This window comes from Gobius niger, assembly GCF_951799975.1.
Source record: "Gobius niger genome assembly, chromosome: 4".
NCBI lineage: Eukaryota > Metazoa > Chordata > Actinopteri > Gobiiformes > Gobiidae > Gobius > Gobius niger.
In genome coordinates, this window is record NC_136855.1 from 19,526,257 (window position 1) to 19,544,239 (window position 17,983).

Genomic DNA, 17,983 nt, shown 5'->3' on the forward strand with positions numbered 1-17,983 from the left:
CTCCCTATAGGAATGTTCTGTTTACATGGGGCTGCTTCAGGATCCAGAGTGGCTTTTTAGGCCCTGCCCGCATACAGTATACAGGCTGTTTATGTTACACTGTGCATTAACATAGTGAATTATATTTGCTTGGTTTTGCTTATTCCTGATCCTATTTTTTTCCCCACTAAAATAATGTTTTTATGTAGTGTCACAAATGATATAATGAGATTACTGAGTCAGCATGTAAAAGTGGCTGTCCATTTGCAACTCCCCAGCAATTTTTTAAAAATTAATCATGCTGTTATATATTTTTCCATTGCAAATCTATCCTTGCATGCATGAGATATTGAGCTTATTATGATTCTGCCAGTGTGTCGGTGTCACCCACAGCGAGAAGGTTACTTAACCTATTTATCATTCCTCCAAGTGCTTCCTCATTGGTCAGGCTTCCTGCTGTGATCTTATCCACAGGCACAGTAGGCTGTAAGTACTGACCGCTAAATCTCACCTGTGCATAGCAGACTGCTCAGATTGGCACTGAATCAATGTTATTTTCATTACAGTCTATAATGTGACATTCATAACCCACCTCGGATCAATGAACCTATAGTGTCCACTCATGTAGTGTGGTCTATTCATTGTGTCTGTTGTGTTGGCTCTGCTTTCCCCTAGCATAAAATGTGATGTTTGGAAAGGCCTGTTCCAGTAAACTATCCCAATCCCACTCCCATAACAGTTTGGCCAAGCTTGTCTCCCCCATGTCATCCCATTTGGTCACCGTACAGTGCGGCCAAATAGCAAGCCAGTAGCCACACCACTTCATCTGTATGCTTGGCAGTTGTAGAGGTCATATCTTTGTCAACTGCAGCTGAATGGCAGAACAGATAGATCACTCAAATGATGAATCTGGAAAATGACACAAGTATAATTGGTGCAGAGGACTGAGTATAGACACAAAAAAGGGGATATTGCATCAGGGCCAGGCAGCGACCTCTCCTTAAGCTCAGGCGTTTTGCACTTTTCCAGGGAGACTTAATATTTCTAAGAATAGCCATAATGATGACACATAACAGAGAGCTAAGGCATCTGCAAAAAGGGAGTGTCTTGACCGGGTGTAACAAGAAACAGTGACCTTTTAAATTCCCCATGTTGTAATTTAGATCGGCTGCAAAGTAGAGCAGAAATTCAGTAGAAAAAAGAAAAAGAAAAACTTTTCCAGCAAAATCTCACTTTGCCGGCCAGTTTAGTTTCAGAGCACCAGATGTGGCCTACCTTCCATAGATTCCTGACTTAATAAGCTTTCAAAGTCTCCACTAGAGCTCTGGACTCTCACGATACAAAGGAGGTCTAAAAATACCCTTTAAATTCATTTAGCTGCTGCCAACCTTGTGGAATCTCACCTAATTTATTGAATCTATCAGTTTAATTTGCACAATAATGTGACAGCTTGTGGTGTGCAGCAAAGTAAAAGGACACGTGAGGATCGTATAATAACGATTTTTAAGATTTGCCTGTTGATGATGATTATAGAATATCTTGTAGAATTAATACATGTGATTACGTAAACAGAAAGATACTATATTAGTTTTGTTAGATTTTGCTAAATACTTTTTTGCCCAAGGGAGGATTCTACTCCTAATGTAGCATATCTTTGAATTATACTAAGCCATGTCTGGGCACTCGGCGGGTGTCTTGTTTAAGGTCTACATATTCTGAAGTTAAATTTTAGTGCCGTGTTCGCACCACAAAAACCACCCCGTCCTTGCACAGTGCGATTATCAGAGACTGTTAGCGTAACATGTTGGTCAAATTACCTCTCCCATATTTATGCAGAACAGATGCGAAGCCAGTTAAACTAGCTTGCTGTGTCATTTTTAGTGCTGCTGGTCCTATTGTTTGCCTGCCTGCCGCTCATTGGACCCGGGCATTGCAGGGAAGCGGTGTTGTCTTAACCCTGTGAAGCAGTGTAATCTAGCTCTCCTCTGGGAGCACGTGCAATGACTGCCTTTATTCAGCAGCAGGAGTTTGCCCAGATCCAGTAATGAAAACTGCGGGAGAGAGGTTTCCCCCTGCACAGACCCAAACAAACATCATACAAGAATAGGATGCATTTCTGTTGGTAGCTGAGCAAAGACAAGTATTGATAGGAGGATAACTGCAGTAACGGTGCACAATGTACTGCATAGATCTTTGGACTGAGATGCTCTGCGGTACAATTTTGCTGGCTTATCAAATATCCCTATACAGTGGCCTCTGCAGATTACCCAAATATATCACTCCAATCTCCAAAGATAATGTGATCAGAGGAACATCTCAAAGATACTGGGTCGCTCCTATTGATAGAAAATTCTGTTATTGTTATGTCTGTAATGAGAATCTTCTTGTTGATGAGTTTCATTTCTTAGTGTTTGAATTTTAGGTTACCTGATGAAATTCTTTATAAGCCACTCTGTAATGTTTAAATTAACATTATCGATCCAAAAATAATAAGGTTAAAACAATATGTAAACTGGGTTTTTTGTTAAAACTGTCCTTGTATTGTGTAATGTCTAATTATGATAATGATAAGAAGAAGACATTTTTGATGATGAAGTTGTGATCTTAGCAGTCTGGGTTTCTAAATGTTTGAATGTGTCCTCCCTATATTTGAGCTGGCTGTGAGGGAGCATGACATGGTTGTATGGGACTGTATGTGATACAGTGATTGCATGTTCAGTATTATTTATGTTTATGTTTCAGGACTCCCATGAAAAAGATAATTATCAGTTTTTTATAAGTTCATAATAATACTAAAGTACTCATTCGTTACCAACAACATCTATACACTATAGCCTTCATTTGTCGAATGCTCCATTCCACAAACAGAGCCGCCAAAAAAGCTAACCCATGCAAACAGCCCAATACCAGGAAATGTGTTAAATAACAATAAGCACAATAAATTCGTGGACGGGGCCTTTCTGTGTGGAGTTTGCATGTTCTCCCCGTGTCTGTGTAGGTTTCCACCGGGTACTGTGGTTTCCCCTACCAGTAAAAACATGTACTATAGGCAAGGGAGAATGAGAGTGTGTTTGAGCGTGTGCATGGGGGACGACGGATGGAAATTAGCCCCTGACCAAATAAACCAATAAATAAATAAATTACAGCAAAAGGCAACAATAATGAGCAGGAACTACAGGCATGAACTGTCTACGAATAAAAGCTTCGTTCCATAATGTGAACACGCTCTCTGTTGCAATTTGCAAACCATGTGAAGTTTCGGCTGCATGCGAGCAGCACTGCAGCCGAGGAAGAAATTATTAGCTCTTCTCATAAAACAACACTTTCTCCTTTAATCGCTTCACTCTGAAACAGCCTCCTCCGTCTAAACTTTTCTCCATGTTGTTCTCTCTACAACGTTGTAGTTTTTCTCTTTTATACTTTTTAGATAGATAAAAAAATTAATTTTGATCGGAGTAAAGCTTTCATGGATGATAACTTAAATGCGGACATAAATATCCTGATTAAAAGAAGTTTTAAATCGATGTTGCTCTCATTTATACTTTTTTATGCTGCTTAAAAACTTTCAACACCAACAATTCACTTGGGACTAGAATCACCTAAGGACCTCAGAGTTATGCAGAATTACCCTAAAGGTGAAAAGCAGGGTAATGTGTATCTAGATTAGTTTAAATGTCACAAATTAAGCGAAATAATTTAAATTTGAGTTGTTTTGACCAGTTTTTGATTTGATTGGGCACTTCTAGATGATTTCACTTGCACTGAGATGCTTCTCACTTGATTCAATACATTTTGTCTTTATTCCAGCTTAATTTATTTGTCAGTGGGGTAAGACAATTGTACTGTGTCCCATTGGCAGTTTTACTTTCTTATTTCAAGCTGACATCAGAACCACTGAGAAATGTCCTGAAACTAGCAAAGTAAACTTGGTCTTATCAGTCAGACCAAGTTTACTGGTCTTACTGATACTGTAGTGTATTCACTGGGGGGAAAAATGCTATCTCATCTTTTACTTTTGACATTTTGGTGTAATTTTTTTATTGCTTTCATTAATGCTTTTCCCATTGGCAAGCTTGTTTCCAGACAGTCCAAACAGCTCAAAAGCAGCATGCACGTTTCAAGCCATTTTGATTAGATCAGATGTAATTTTTTTCCAGTCTTGTTGTGATTTTACGTGATTTTTTTTGTTGAGATTTTATGCAAGTTTGAATCCCCTTTAATGCTTTTTTAATGACTTTTAAGGCCTTTAAATGCTCCGTGGAAACCGTCTACCTGATTTATAGAGCTTTGAACTGAAAAACAAGTTGAAATTTGTATTTTATTTACATATGATTTGCTTAAACTAAACACGATCCAACACCTTTATGAACCAGTCTTTGCAACTAAATAAACAGTATATTTAAACCTTTTGTCATTGAAAACATAGGCAATTTTGGCCATGTTTATGCATAAATGTCTTACTTTTACAAATAAATGTCTTTTTTCTTTTTTTTTTTACAAATGACAAACCTAGATTTTCCATAATGAAGACATGAGTCGTCGTTGTAGAGTCGGGAACTTTATTAGACCCATTCACTCTAGTATAGAGTGAAAACTGTTTACAAATATTTTACAAACATCACAGGAGGCGAGGAGAAGTTACAAGCAGAATGTTAGAGACTTTAGAGCCACATCTGAGGAGCGTGATGTTCAGCTTGAGGACACGGAAGACTACAGGCTCTGTCGGCAAGAGAGAGGAGGTCTGTGAATGTAACACGAGATGGTTTTCAGGAGAGAAGAGGGAGGACTGAGGGAGAGAGGAGAGGACAGAGAGAGGGAGAGTGGATGTAGGAGAGAGAAAGGGAAGACAGGAATGGGGAGTGGAGAGGACAGAGAGGAGAGGAAATGGAGAGAGAGAAAAAAGACAGGGGACAGGGAGAGAAATGGTAAGTGGTCCCGCTGTAGCGCTGTAGCGCTGTTGGACTTGCCTTAGGCACTCAAAGGGCTTTACATCAAGGAACCACTCACCCATTCACACTCATTCACACCAGCATCAGACACTGGAGGCAAGGCGGGTGAAGTGTCTTGCCCAAGAACACAACGACAGTGTGTTTACAGGACATTCCGCTCATGTGACGACCCAGCGCCGCTGTCGCCCCAGATAAAGAAAAAATGGAAGAGGAGAGAAGGGGAGGAGAGAGAGAAGGAGAAATGGTAAATGGTCACATATATGTAGTGCCTTTTGTACTTGTCTGAGGCACTCTGAGGCAGATCTGTTCCCCTCCGACCTTGAGAGAGATCTGTTCCCCTCCGACCTTGAGAGAGATCTGTTCCCCTCAGACCTCGAGAGAGATGTGTTCCCCTCAGACCTCGAGAGAGAGATCTGTTCCCCTCAGACCTCGAGAGAGATGTGTTCACCTCAGACCTCGAGAGAGATGTGTTCCCCTCAGACCAAGTGATCGTTTTTCCTCTGACCCTGACCCTCTACCAAATGCGCCTCCGTCGCCCCCATGATGACCCCACGATGACCCCATGCTCGCCTGCAGGCTGTCTTAATGTAACTTCATCTTCGAGCACGAGGTTCTCCTCTATCAGCTTTTGTGCCGTCTGATGGAGTTGGTCTTGCAGCATCTTGCAGGAGACCTTTTTTTTTGTCGAGAGTCAGCTGCAGAGTCTGATTAGCGCTCTGTTGTGAGTCTAAACCTTTATTGAGAACCTCAATATCTTTCCTCAATGCAAAGATGGTCTCCTTAGCGTCATCTGCAGCGGTTTTATTGTCCGCCTTTATGGACAGCAGCTCCTGTAGAAGAGTCTTCATTTCCCCCTCCATCTGGTGGACATCCTCCATGATGGCTCACCTCAAGCAGCATGAACTGTTCTAACTTGAGATGATTCTCGATCAGCTCCTCGTCCTGCCGTTGTAGCAAAAGTAATTTCTGTCCGACCTGGTGTTCAAGGTCTTTAATCTTCTACAAAGACTCGCGTCTGCTACTTTGAACTGTCCATAGTTCATCTTCAGGGCATCGATAACCATTTTTGTACTGTCTCTCTGGTTATCGTTTTCCTGTTGTAGGAGGAGAATGTTAGCCTCCCGCTCTGACACGGAGGCTTGAAGCCTGTTGTTCTCCTCATTCAGACCCTTGTTTTGGGTGGAGAGCTTGCACATCTGCTCTACTCTTCCCTCAGGGCCGCGCTGTTGACATACAACGCGTCCTCGTCGAGATCCCTCGCTAACAAATCTTTATCTTGACGCTCGCTCTGCAACTGCTTTTGCAAAGAGAGATTTACCCTTTCCGCTGAACACAGCGCAAGCCTTAGATGCAGTGACTTTATTTTTTTGATAATAAATGAGATACAACTTTGATTCATAAAATTAGATACATCTTTTATTCAAACGTCTGCTCAAACAAAAACAAAGGCATTTGGAAACCTGTCGATTATAAAGTCGCATGATGATTATTGAGAATGATTATTGAGAATGAAATTTAGATTAATTGCCCACTCCTAATTGTAAGTGATACTGTTTTTTTATTTGATTTGATACTACAGTACCATTTCTTTCAGGACAGGTACAACAGGTGACAGAAAGTGCAGTGCAACTATATTATCTTAATCTATTGGCTTCCAATTAATCAATTCACAATGTATTACATCCTTCAATCCACTGCTATTTACTGAGCACTGACACAGTTCAGCCTTTTTCTACAATACAATATTTGCTGACAAAAGGCTTAAGCATTTTGTGTGTTTGGGACCATGAGTCACGGGATGGATGACATAATAATGCCTCTGACATGACTGTATAAGGGGTTTAGACATTGACAAAAGAGGGTTAACTGAATCCGATTGTTAGCGGATCTAGTGACAGTTTATCTGCTTCTCTGCCTTTGGACAAAAGCCCTGGGATGTGACCTTCTTTCATTCAGTGCTGCTGGATTACACTCGTACAGAATGAATACCTTAAGTCTACAGCGGCTTACAAGTACGTCCGCTCATAATTGTTACTACAGTTTTGTTTTCTTTGAACATAATGATTATTCACTGTAAGTCGTCTGTTGTATTTGTTACAGCTGGTTTGTTTTTCTTTGAGCCGGTCTGTCCACTGCTAATCCAACAACACACAAGATGAGCAACTTTACGATTGACTGCAATGCCAGGGCAAACAGGATGTCACTTGACCATCCAGTTTCTTGGTTTTAACTATTTGAAACCAACTTGTGTCACCATGTTGCATTTTGTGCCATGTAATTTTCATGTGATGACCTGTACAGTTTAAGTTTTGCAGGGATTGATTTATTTTTGATGTTTGGGGATTAGGGCAATCTGAGCTCAGGCGGATAATCTGATCCCAAACATATGCAGTTTCAATGTGTTTGTGTCTGCACGTGGCTTTTGGAAATATACGTATTAGTAGATCATGTGTGTTTATTTGACAAACCAGGGATCAGGGAGGCACAGACAGTTCTGCTGCACATCAGGTTTTTGTACTTTGGGAGCTGAGAGGAGGAAGAGGAGCGATGATTTGAGTCATTAGACACTGAATCATGCTCACGGTCAAACCCTGGACGTGCTCCTGCCTGCAGCTGGCAATGAAAATGCTCAAGTATGAGACAATCGATATGGTGACACAGAAATAGGTAACACTTTTTTGATATTTACACACTAAGTATTTGTAAAGCTGAAGCATTGGCAAATATTTAATGAAAGGCCCCATACCTGAACAATGAAATGCACTATGCAGAAGAAAAAAAACATATATAAGTTGCTCCGGAGTATAAGTCGTACCAGCCTTGGCAACTAACTGGGCTTGGAGGCGAAACTGCACCGTTGACAAGCCTCTCCCGACATCACGTTGTTCATGCGCCCATTTGCAAACTCGTTCCTCCAGCTGTGGCCATCTAGCTTTTAGCCCACAATTAGCTTATTATTGTTTTCTTCATTGCAGTAAGAGTGACCTACACTTCGCCAGTCTCTAACTAGTTTCTTGCTCACTCCAAACTTTACCGTTTCTACATTTTCAATGGTACAGTAAGTAAGTAAGCTTTATTTGTCATTGCACAACCGTACAGGAGTAGCAGATACTGGTACACAAGCCAAGAGCGCCCTCTAGTGGCTGTCAGTGTGAAAATAACAAACGTGAAATTATAGATTTTGATATATAAGTCGCACCTGAGTATAAGTTGCACTCTCAGCCAAACAATGAAAAAAAGTGTGACTTATTGTCCGGAAAATATGGTATTTCTTCTTATTTATAAACTTTCAGGGCCTCGCCACAGTAAGGCTAACAAAAACAACATGCTTCATAGTTAGTACATGGACAGTGTTTTTCCACACATGTTCAGTATACTGGAGGACATGACAAATTTCACTTCACTACAGGCTACAGGGCCTTTAATCATTTATAAAACATTTACCAAGCATTTGTAGTAACACTTAATCACTTCATGTGTTTTGATAGTAACACTGTGCATCATCCTTGTGTCTGGTTAATATCATCCAAAAATGGTTAATGTTTGGATACTTTGTCATTTAGATAAAATAAATGATTGATTAAATGCTCACAGTTGCTGTGTAAATCCTTAATATTACGTAATTATTATAAAGTGTTACCCCAAAAGGTAATGAATGTCACTTTAGTCATCACAATATCTGTCTTGCTAAGAATATGACAGCCTTTATTTTTCACCATTTTTGGATTACCATAGTTGTTTGTCAAAAATATTGTTTGTTGTTTGTGCTTTGAAACGGGTGCCAAAGTCAGAACAAGCCATTACATTGTAAATGGCATCTTCAAGCATTAAAATCCCTGTAAGCAGGTACTTCTCATGCGGCTGGTGTAGGGATGTTGAGAGACAGAGCAGTGATACATGCCTTCCAAAGGTTCAGGATGGGTTTATATGGAGGGCATAATGTCAAACTATAACTGGCTTATTTCTTCTCCCAAAATACTGTATCAGCTTGTTTTATAGCAGTAAATCTTTTACAATTATGCTCTGATAAGCTGCTTTGTATGTATTATCAAAACCAAGCCTGAACATTTTTGAAATACAACAAAGGTTCTGCTAATGTTTTTCAAAAGACACAATTATTATTTCTCATGTGCTTCGGAGTCTTTACGCACACATTTTCACCTCATCATATGATCATTCATGCAAATCACCGTCTTCTCATTAACCCGCGAGAAACCCGTTTCTTCTTCTTGGGGTTCAATTCCCCCAACTGCACAGAACCTGTGGGTATAAATTAGTCCTTTAAAAGCTTGTTGCTCCAGGATACCTCAGCAGGATGCAAGCAAATTGGTTTGATCTTGGGCTTTTGAGTTAATAGGCACATTTTTGTATTACAGATGTGTGTGCTGGTGAGTGGATGTAGTCCTTGAGTTACCTATAACCTGGGTGGAGTAACATATGGTCAAGCTGTGGCCTTTCGGTGGTAATGAGTCAGTTTTTTGGTTAATGAGTTGCTCACATAAAACCTAATAGATAAAGACATGAGCTTAGTGGAATCCGTTTATCTCTTTTAGCCCTTCCTTTAGTATTGTGCATAACCTCCAGCTCTTCTTGAATACTCCTTAATTCCCATTCTGCTGACTGTGGTGTGATCATTTTGCTATAGTTAAGCTTCCTGCACACGGTTTGAGCTGCTCCCTGAAGGGATTTCCTGGGTGAGTCGGTCAAATTCAAACAAATTACAACCTAGATCTCCTTTATGGTGTCAAACTCAAACTCTAGTGACAGTAATGCCATTCTAATATGGCTGCTTCACTGTTACCTTCATTTGGAAAGATCCTGTGGCCGCTGTATCAAAGATCTCTGACTGTTTAGCAATTTAGTTGAGCATGCGATCATGTTTTATGTACTGTATGTAATATTGCCTTCACAGCTCTTTTTGACTGCTATGTTACCTATTCAGTAGAAACAGCAGCGGTGTCCTTTCTCCTCAGCGTCGCCTGTTCTACTTTGCACTGCCAGGTGAAGCGAGTAGTGTGTTTTTGTTTTTTGTCCTCTTGAAATTCAGTCCTTTTGCAGCTAAACAGCCTCATGTTCTACAGAATAAATGGAAATGTAGCCCCATAATGTCAGGAGAGGATTTTGTGTGACATTTGCTTTGATGCCTGAGCGATATCCTGTCACATGCTCTCAGACAGGATGGTTCTTATAGCTCATTTCACTCACAAATGAGCCTCATCTTCAGGCTGTACAGCCCATTGAAGAAGACGATGGCATAGTTTCACAAGGCAATCACAGACCCATTCTACATGTAAAGGGAATGTGACATGTGAGAAGTTATATAGTCCATCGTTGCTCTGCAGGACGAGAGCTTTACATTCTCACAGATCTATAATTTAGTAATATAGTAGTATTATCTGCTCTTTCTCTATGTTTTCAGTCGTACGAGAGTATTAGAGCGGCAAAGTAATATCCACAACTGGTTATTTTTCTGTGTTTTGCTTAGTTAAAACATTGAGATTTTTACTTTTCTATTCTATTTAGATGCATGAGGTATTGCACTTGATGAGTATGCCACTCCTTGGCTTAGTGATGATTGACCTGAACCTCATTGTCCCTGCCTGTAAGTGTCTACATCTCCCTTTGACCTCTCGTGGTTAATGCTGTGAGTAGTACCCACAATCCGCAAGAGAACAGGGCTCAAAGGCCATCCTGTTACTTTCATTAAAGACGACTTTCCTGAGGCTCCTGTTATTGAGCTCTTTATTCCAGATCAGCTTCAGGCTTTGATGCTGCCAGTCTGTTGTTAATGTGTTTGTTAAGGGCGGTCTCCTTAAACAAGATCTTTTGATGCGTTCTTTCAAGGCAGGTGTGCAGGTGACCTGTGTATTTGTTTTTTTTAGGTATATATATATTTACTTTATGTGTCATATATATATATATATATATATATATATATATATATATATATATATATATATATATATATATATATAATGACTTGTATACCTTTTACACAAATGTCTAAAATACTGGATTGTTGTCTATATATTTTTTAGATATAGGTGCACTTATTTTTCATATAACCCTTTGACCATATTTTATGTGTCATTTATAGAGATACAACATTTATACAACGTACAACATACAACGTTTCCACTGCCTTCCACTGACTCAATCCCCAGACTTGTTTTTGCAAGAATGTTTACTTCCATTAGTTTCACACATTGATGAATACAGCTGCAGTTTAAGATAAGATAAGATAAGATAAGATAAGATAAGATAAGATAAGATAAGATAAACCTTTATTGATCTCACAAAGGAGAAATTCACTTGTTACAGTCAGCGTTCAAGAAGAAGAGTAAATAAAGTGCAGCTGATACAGAGATTATTGCACATGTTACTTTACAGTCTTATTGTACAGTCTGACAGCAGTGGGGATGAAGGCTTTGCGGTAGCGCTCCGTCCTGCACTGAGGGTGTCTCAGTCTTCCACTGAGAGAGCTGCTCAGCTCTTCTACAGTCCCGTGCAGTGGGTGGGAGGTGTTGTCCATTATGGAGGTGAGCTTGGCTAACACCCTCCTGTCCCTCACCTCCTCCACAGAGTCCAGGGGGCAGCCCAGGACGGAGCTGGCCCTCCTGACCAGCTTGTTCAGTCTGTTCTTGTCCCGCTCTGTGCTGCTCGGGGCCCAGCACACGGCAGCGTAGTGGAGAGCAGAGGCTACCACAGAGTCATAAAAAGACCTGAGCAGAGGCCTGCTCACTCCGAAGGACCTCAGTCTCCTCAGAAGGTGCAGGCGACTTTGGCCCTTCTTGTACAGGGAGTTGGTGTTGTGGGACCAGTCCAGTTTATTGTTGAGGTACTTGAAACTGTCCACCTCCTCAATGTCCTCCCCCTGGATGTTCGCGGTGTGTGCGCTAGTGGCTTCCTCGTGAAGTCGATCACCATCTCCTTCGTCTTACTGATGTTCAAGCACAGGTGGTTGCGCTCACACCAGTCCACAAAGTCTGATGACTGACCGGTACTCCTGGGATAATGTATAATGGAAACGATTTTACAGTTTACATTTGAACCACCAGTAATAACACGGTACTTGAAGAACCACACTGTAGGAAAACGTATTAGCCAGATCAGTAAAAAGTTGTGACCTGGATCTGAGTTGTTGCAGTTTGTTAGGGAGAGGTTCCGCAAAAGTATTTAAATTACACTGATATTGTAGACATGACCAGGTAAATTACTATCACATCTGACATGGTCAGGATGAGTAGCTCTCTGTCGTGATTTAGTTCAGTACATTTAACTGATGGCTGTTAATATCCACCTAATCCCTCATTACCCTGCATTTGTGGTGTGGTGTTAAATACCCACACAATGTATTTAATTTAATATTTAGTTATTATAAGGTTGAGATGTATTTCATTGTTCCTGTAGGGAAATCTGTCCTCCACATTTATCCCATCCTTCACTGCCACACCTATAAGGAGTAGTGGGACCAGTGCAGCGCCCAGGGACCCGTCTCCAGATGTCAAGGCTGATGCCTGCAGGATTAAGCTATTGTGCATGTTTTGGTTGATGGGGGAAACCGGAGCAACTGGAGGAAATCCACCCAGACAAGTGAAACAAGTAAACTCCAAACAGGAAAGAAATCAAACCCAGGACTTTCTCGTTGTGAGGCTGGAGCGCTAACCACTCAGCCTATTCAACATTTTCTGAAGAGAAATGATCATTTCAGTGCAATGTAAACACTGACCTGCACTGAATCTGTTATTTTTTATTACGGCACAGTGCTGGTGGGCTCCATCATGCAGTCTTGTTCTCAGGTTGTTCTATTTTACTGCAATGACTGCAGCCAGTGTCGAACCTTGTGTGTGAACTCTACTGTGGGTCAGGGCTCTTCATAATGCACCATTTATACACTGCAGTCCTGTGCCTCTTTTGTCTTTTCTAAACTAGGCATGCATGAAATCAGATGTTAGTGGAAGGCAGCACCTATTTTTCCTCAGTTTCCCTCTCATGGTTTTGAGCCTATTCAGAACAGAGGCTCAGCGCAAAGACTGGAAAATTGTGTCTCACTTTTCTTTGTTTGTATTTTTTTGTATTCATTCTGATATAATTAGTTGTTGCTATGCTTCGGTTTTGAGACAGCGTGGCCTGAAGGATCATTGTCCCTGCTATAAAATGTGCTGTGTCAGGAGACTGTGATTTGAATGTTAATCAGACGTCAGCTCTTTAAACTGAAACTGAATCCATTCTCTGATGGTGCACAGATGCTGCCAAGACAAAAACAACTGTTTATCTCGTATATTTTGATTTGACCTTTTTTTAACCAGGATAATCCCACTGAGATCTCACCTACACAGGCACGGTTAGAACGATCAAATCTCACACAGAAACACATGACCTTCTTGCTGTGAGAGGTGAGTGCTATCTACCGTGTCACCATTATGGTAATGGGATGATACTTAACCGGTGTTTTGAAGACTTTAGTTATTTATAAAAGGAGCATCCCTAGTTTATTAAACAATGAAACATAACGTATACTTACTAATGTATACATCCACAATGTTTTGCCTTAAAAAATGCAGTTCTGTTTGCAGTAAATACTGTGGGAACTGGGAAACAAACTGGGATGAAGCTTAGGGTGAAATCTTAAATTTTTCAAGACACCTCTAAATGACTTTCCCACAAACGTCATAAAAATAGAGCAGAGCGAGGCTGAGGCGGTCTGCTGTGAAACTGATAAAGGTCGGTCCGAATGTGCAAATCCTGCAGCAGAATGCTTATCGGCTTAATGGCTGCTGCTGGTGCCTGGGTAAGAAGCACACGCTACTGTTATTAGCTCATGGTTGATGCAGCTCCGGTGAAGCTGCATCAAACTGTGTGTGATATCTCATAGATGAAACACTGTTCAGCGACACTGCCATGACAGCGTTCACTATGGATCAATGTTGACATGGATTTCCAATGCCTTTCATCTGTATATCGTCCTTTTTGCAGAAGCATATCATTCTCCCACTTACAGCCTAATGATATTAACGATACACTTGTTACAGCTAATTGAATGGGGCTGGCAATGAAGTCAGCAGCCTTTCTAAATTATATTATAGCTATTGTGTGTGCACTGGAGATTAGAAGAGAAAGCCATTGATCCAAGTCAGAAATACTACACTACACTGCACATTTATGTTAGTGGCAGATAGTGGACGTGAACATAAAATCTACATATTCAAATGCTCCTTAACATTAACCTGACTCGTTGTCAGTCAGCTATGTGAATCACAAGCCCAAAATGTAAATGACAATGTTCCTGTCCCTGGTTACTTAGTAATAGTAATCAGGTTCAGTTGTGCATATGGGATTTTTCATTTCATTTTGATTTTTTTGGTTTATTTGAGCTATTTGTGTAAGAATAAACAGGCATAATTTGCACTGCATACTATTATTAAGCTCAAAAGGAGTAAGCTGAAGAATAAATACATTTTTAATAGCGTTGCGCTGTTCGCCAAACATGCCTTTGTCGAGACATTTCAAAGAATAAAAGGACAAATAGATATAATGCTTTCAGTTTGTATTATCTGAGCCATACCTTTTTGTAAGATATTTACTGGCTGCAGCAAAACACAATCCTTCCATACTATAAATCATTTTGCCTCTACCCGAACAACTCACATGTAGCTCATTTTTTTATGTTTCATGCACTGATTGCACCATCCTCAGAGAAGGCACAACTGTACGTAACATAAATACAATTCTTAGGCATTGCATTCCAGAGGATTGGTTTCAGTTTCTTCCTCTAAACCAGTCATTTCAAGTGTACTGCAGATGCCACTGACCCTGAGGTGCCCTTGTAGGGAGTAGGGCATAGTTTATGATTTGGGGGTTCGTTTAAATAATCAACACCATTTGTCTATTGCAGTTGGATTTCATTGTATTGAGTATTGAGTCATTGTGCTATATTTGACAAAAACAGCTGTCAAATTTATGAAGGGACTGTGCCGCAGTGTATTACATCATGATATGAATGTCAAGCACTTAACCACTCAGAAGGTGTTGTTTAATCTAGATTAGATTACTTAGTTGTGTGAAATCAAAGCTGTATGCTACCAGTCCCATACAGAGAAGCATGCGATACCTTTGCTTTACAAACACAGTGTTTCCCACATTTTTGCTGTGACTATGAAGATACTGCCAATCCTTATCAAACCCTTTTAATGACCGCGTTTTGGGGGCATAGTTATGTTTGTTTATGATAATAAAGCAAAAAGCAACACCATGTGGTTCGGCTTGTTAGTAATCTATTGGGGAGAAAATTACGACAGGCGCCTAAGGAGAAACACTGTGGTAAAAAAAAAAAAAAGCATCTGTCTGAGAAAACTCTTCTTGACTAAATTCATTTGCTTCTTTTTTTTTCCACGTAGGTTTACATAAGGCTCTTGTACAGATGTTTTTGTGCAGCCATATGGAATTCTCTGAAAAAGGGAGTCTAGGAGGGCAAAGTGGTTGGGGAGCAGGAGATGGGAGCAGAGGAGCATCTGATAAGCAGCAGAGGTATTCCCTGATGGGAGGGAGTTTGGCTGCTCCTATCCATCCTGTCCGAGTGAGAGGGGCGACGCTCTCAGACAGTTTGCTATAGCAGAAGTGCGCGCTCAAAGTTGTTGATAAAAAGTTTCCGTCTCTCTCTTTTTTTTGGCTCCATTTCAATTTGGCCCTTTTATTGCCGAAACCAGTGTCTGGGACATCCATCTTTCCACTGCTATGACCACCCCACTACTGCCAGTGCAACAGCTGATAAGGGATGAGTGCGGCTTTGTTTAGCTGCTGTGTGAATGACGGACCAGTGCATAGTAAGTACAGCAAATATTATGATAGAGCTCAATGTACGTTTGAAGAATGTCTATTGGACACTGGGTAATTTAATTTTCAAATTCCAAAGCCTGGTATTGAGCTGTAACGACTGTCAGAGTGTACTGACCCGTCGAACAGAGAAGAAGAGTGAGGGAGAGGGTTTCAAAACAGAAAACCTTGGCCCTGGTGTCCTTGCTGCCAAGACTTAGCCTGGGGATTACTGTGAACCTCTTGTTTTGGCATGCCGCTCCTGAATCCTTGCCTCAAGGGGCTAGTGCTGGTCCACATATCTTACAATATTGCATTTTGCTCTCTCGATCTTATATAAAATCACTCCGTACCAAATATGTTATGTTTCCAACCTAAAGCATGATTTATTATTGACAGTGTTGTCTCTTGTGAGTTTTCTTCCACATCTATGTAAACATGTTGTTTACGGGTGCCCAGCGTGTAAGGGAGAATTCTTTATTGCAATATTTAATGAGGACATTAGGATGTTCCCTCTTCTCCCACTTCAGCAGTATCTGTTGAAGGATAAATTCAGCACTCTTAAGGAGATAATTGGGGCTATAAAAAGAGCATGACTTATAAAATAGGCTGTTATATGCCAAATTAAAAGGTGGATTATAGTGAGTAATGCATCAAGTGTACAGTAAGGCTCTGAGCTTCTTTGCACAAATGTTTTATGAAATGAGCTAAACCTGATAATTATAATTAATTGATGTACTATTGCTCCAGGTGTTGAACAGTCGCAATTTAGTGCTCAGTCCGACACTGCAGCACAATGTACGTTATTAAGATTCATTGGTTGTATTTGATTGTGGATCCATACCTCAACCACTTCATGTTTCATCCATTTATACAGGCTTTTTGCTGACAATACCCTGTTGTGTAGCCTAGTGTTTAAGCTTCACTAGTATTCCAACATCGAAAACGCCATCAAGCCATTGTCCTCTACAGCGTCCTGATCAGATCCTTCAGAGTTTGTCCTTGCATTCCCTCATTACAACTTCATCATTGTTTTCATTGCTCATCAGACTGTGAATTGGATATGATCTGTTTATTGATGCCGCTGTGAGGCGTGCACACGCAGAGTAATGTTCAAACAGAAAGCACACGCATGCCCGTGAGGTACCATTGTGGAAGATGTCTTTACCACTCGAGGACTGCCCATCAAGTAAAATCCATAGTCCAATGGCAGATATGAGAGTACAGGCTGTAGTACTTTAATTCCAAGGCCAACTCAAAGGGAACAATGGCATTGAATTTGATGTTATAGTTGATGGGCTGTTGCGAGTGTGGCCTTTATTGCTTGGTAATGATTGCTACCGTATGCTGAAGGCACCACACTACAGACATATAGATTTATAGAGAAATGAGGTTGGTGGATACAGAAGATGTTATTGGTGTTACCATGGACATTAAGTTTGATTGTGATTACAGAATCATCTTGGAGTTAACCCTGGGGTCAGTCACCTCCAATATTATTTGATTAAAAATAACCTTTGGCAACATAAAAACATTGTCCTAGGGTTTATTGTTTCTTTTGTCAAGAAAATACATTAATTTTAGTTTTAAGTAAAACAGGGCGATCAAATATGGTGCTTGCCTTTTTCATGTTGTAATTTCAGTCATTTCACTACGTCCTCCAAAACTAAAACATATATCGTCACTTAACACAATTATTCACCAATAACGTCTGAGTTTCATCAACTTACCATGGTAGGTTTTCAAGGTATGTAAAGAAATGTACAATGAATTTAGCCAGACTTTTTCAAACTTCAGAGAAAACTGGACGTTGAAAGCACGATCGCTGATTGGTCAAATGCCACAGTAAGGGAATCTGTGATGTAGGGTGATCTCTTCTGATTGGCTGAGTGATGGCTACATGTTTCTTACTGATGTGCAGCAGGGAGGCCATATGTAAAGTGTAGCTTTTTACATTAATAGATTATAATCGTCAACCATGGCTTAAACTTTGAACCTTTGTTTTGCTGGAAATGCCTTGCTGTATCTCCTATAGATGCTACATTTTTAGACTATACAACTGTCATTATGCCGGTACATGATGCCGAGTACGTCTTTTCCATCAGCGATTGTTATGTCTGATTGCTGCATAATAGGACTTAATCCCTGTTTTGGTGCCCTAATATGGCGTGGGTTGTCGCTTTGTGTTTAAGTACAATTAATGGTGATTTTACTCCCCGAAATATAGTGTTATTAGGTGGACA

The 17,983-nt window shown here is 40.4% G+C and overlaps 1 protein-coding gene across 14 annotated transcripts in view; it reads left to right on the top strand.

Annotated features, from left to right (window-relative positions):
- Nucleotides 1-17,983, top strand: part of plekha7b (pleckstrin homology domain containing, family A member 7b) — a 65,897-nt gene that overhangs the window by 14,170 nt on the left and 33,744 nt on the right. The window lies entirely within an intron of this gene.